Raw genomic sequence first — 3,533 nt, 5'->3', positions numbered from 1 at the left:
TTGAATTGTGCCTTTCTAAACAACTTGTTCTGTGTTTCTCTGAAAGTATTCATCTTGTTCGCTCGGTCTTGGTAGTCACAATGAACTATCGATCTTGACTATAGCCCCTTTTTATACTAGTCGCAATGCAGTCTCCAGCTTGTAAATCTTTCCTTTTTTACGTTTTTTATGTCCTGTTCTGGAAGGTACCGTCTCTAAGGTACCGTCAACATTGTACCGTAGTGTGATGGGTGGAAAGGCCATAGAAAGGTAAGGGCAGTGCGGAGACCATCGAGTATGTTCCAGAATAGCTGAATCTTTATAGATACATAGATCCATTCGTAACTTCAGTCCGCAAGCGAAACACTGTACCTCGTATCCCAATCCTGACTCAGGTCCCAAGTAGACAAATCCTGTTCTAGCTAAAACATGCGAAGAAGGTAATCCTTCCCTATCCGTAGGCCATTTCTGAAACGTGTCCAATCGACGGGCACAATCACAATAGTCACGTAAGAAGACTGGAAAATGGTAGGGCTTGAACTTGGAGTTCTCATCGGGTTTCTCACTCGATTCTTGCTGTGGCGAAGTCATCTTTCTGGTGGGGTAACTATCCTCTTACAACCAATGTTTTATACCAACGTGTCCATACGGTAAGGTGAAATGATTGGGAAGTCGCACTCGCTTCTGGTACACGATTTGATAGACTTTTTCCAAGGGCCGACTGACGATGTGATGAGTGGGTAAACGTACAATCTTGTTCGGTTGATAGGTGGTCACTTTAAAGTTTCCATCCTCTCCCGATTGCAAGGCTTCTTTCAATACCCCAAAATTGACCACTCGACTGGTACGATAATTCAGAGTCAGTCCTTTCACTTTGCACATCGTGTGCACTTCTCCTTGTTTGTCCCGGTATTCGTAGTCGTAATTTTTGGGACCGCCACTGACGAAACTTAGAATCTTGTCGTCGGGATGCTCGTCTGTCCAGGCTCCTAAACGGTCTCCTTCGATGTTAGGGTGCTGTTGACTCGGGTGATGGATGTAAATGCAACTGTCCGTGTCAAAGTACAGGACGCGTTCCCCTAACAGTTCTAAAGCTTCGTACAATTTTAAGCGAGCATGAGCTGTCACGTAAGCCGCAATGATGACATTTCCAAAAGGGTCGTCTTGTACAAAGTCCAAATCTTCTTCGTAATTGACCAAGATCAAATTCTCTCGAACGACGTCCACGTGTTTCATGTATTTGGTTTTGTCGTGAATCATCTGGAAGTAGTGGGAAGGTTCTGTCAAATATTCCGTCTTGGGTAAACACGGTCGTTGTGCCATTTTACCCCACAAGCAATTTAACATCACTTTGGCAAACGATCGCCTGCCTTCGTTTTTTTCGATGTGGTCTAAAGAGATGCCTTCTTGTTCATAGTATTTCTCTTTGAATTGTATTTGGTCTTCGGGAGTGTGACACCAGGAAGGATAGCCGCTGGCTTCTTGTTTCAGTTTCAAAATAGGCATCCACGTAGTCGGCGAAAATGCCTTTCTGACTGGGATCACCTTTGTGGTATTGTTGTGTCTTAGGAAAGTGGCAAATTTCGTACACTTCTAACAGTTGGTATCCCATGTCCAGAACTTTGAACAATTCTACGTTGACCCAGGTTCCCGTCAAGGCACTTCTTCCTGGGTGTGCTGACAAGGCTGGTCTTGGTTGCACGTTTCGGCACAAGTACGGCACAAGGGAAACATCAGTTTGCCTTGACAATGGTGAGGTAAGACGGGATGGTACAAGTCCGTGGGAGGCAAAACTTTACACTTGATCAAGCCTTCGTATTGTCGAATGTTTTTCAGGTCGATGTGTTCCGTCAGCAATTGCGGGTGCCCTACAGGAAAGGGACAATATTTGTACACGTAAGGATACAGCGAACACACGTCCAAGTATTTGATTTCTTCTCCTTTCTCTTCGTCGGCTTGGTACAGCAAACAGGTGGCATTGGTCCTTCCTCCGTACAAACTATCCCTCGGGTTCAGGGGGTCCATGAACTGGTAACTTTCCACGAGGCGTTTAAACTCGGGGTCGGTTTTCATTCGGTGATCGTACTCGTGTTCCCACATTTCCACCACTTGGTATCCTTGCTGTTCTAACTTTAGGCGTCGCTGACAAGTGTCCTGGTACAGGTCTTCCATGATTCGTTGTAAAAACTGATTTTTAGTGCCACGGTCAGGGTAACAGACGGGACATCCGTGAAATAAGCAACCGTTAAACTCGTACACGATCTTGGGGTTTTCTAAGTCCCAGCCATCGACCGAATACGTTCCGATGGTCTTTTCACCCCCTCCGTTGCGGGCATGCTGAATCCACTTGTCTTCCTTGTCGCACAAGTAATGTAACCAACGTAGGGCTTTGACCGAGTATTGACGCTTGACATAGTGGGTCGTTTGAGGACTGATGACAGCCACAGTCTTTTCAGGCATGAATCGTTGTCGATACACTAAGGAACACGCTTTGGCAATGGTGCAAGCTTCTTTCAAAGGATCGACCCCTCCGTGTTCCATGAACAGTTCTCTAAATTTTCCACAGCAACGCCGTAAAATGTCCACGTCGGAACGACAATACTTTAGCATTTCTTCCTGAAAGTCGGTCCGAGGCGTGAGCCTGGTACCAAGCGTAGAAAGCTTCTCGTTGTTCGGTACGCATGTTGTCGGGGTCGTAATAGTGAGCCTCAGGTAAATGGGGTAGAACGGCATGTTGACTGGCTTCCGTATTGAAAAAGTGTGGAAAGTACCCTTTAGCCATTTCTGTCATTCCAAACGTTTTAGGCATTCGACTCAAAGGCATGGCCAAATAGCTCATCGAATCTTTAAACTGCACTTGTCCCACTTGCATGAAAATGATTTTGGCTCCGTTCAAAGTCACTTTAGGACGTTCGGTGCCATGTTCCGTATAGCATCTGAGAAGAAACTGTCCATCGTATCCGGAAAAATTGTGAGCCATCACTGTGGCATGACGATGACAATCTCCGTAACGTTCAATGTCTTCTTGGCTCCATGTCTTGTCGATGGCGTCTAAGACAGATTGTGCGAAATCGGCTAGCGTGTTCGGTCCGCGAAAGATTTTTTCACGCCCTCCAGGAATCTTGCTGCAGTGAGGGCAATGACTGAAAATAGGCTCTTGAATGCACTTCTCGCACACTCGATGAGCCACGCAAAAATTAGGAATGTGAATGCCGGTCTCTTGCATGTATTCGAAATCGAAAAAGGTGAAATTGCCTTTCTTCTTGTGGTCCTCATTTTCCTCTTGTTGTGGTTGGTATTTTTGCACGTAGCATTGGTGTTCCAAGTCCACAATGTGGTGACAAATGTGACATTTTTTCTTTCCTGAACATACGTGTGCCTTGGTACTGTTGGTACGTAGACCTTGTCCACGCGCGGGGCACAATCTGAGCAGTTGACAAGCGCATTTCTTCTGTGAACCTTGTGTTTTCAAATGCTGTTGGTAACAGGCAGGGCTGACAAACGTGCGCAGACAAGTTGAACAATGCACTGGTTCTTGCCCTTCGCTCAGACAG

This window comes from Sinohyriopsis cumingii, chromosome 1, assembly GCF_028554795.1.
Source record: "Sinohyriopsis cumingii isolate HCF-2022 chromosome 1, ASM2855479v2, whole genome shotgun sequence".
NCBI classification, from domain to species: Eukaryota; Metazoa; Mollusca; class Bivalvia; order Unionida; family Unionidae; genus Sinohyriopsis; species Sinohyriopsis cumingii.
This window is presented reverse-complemented; position numbering follows the sequence as displayed.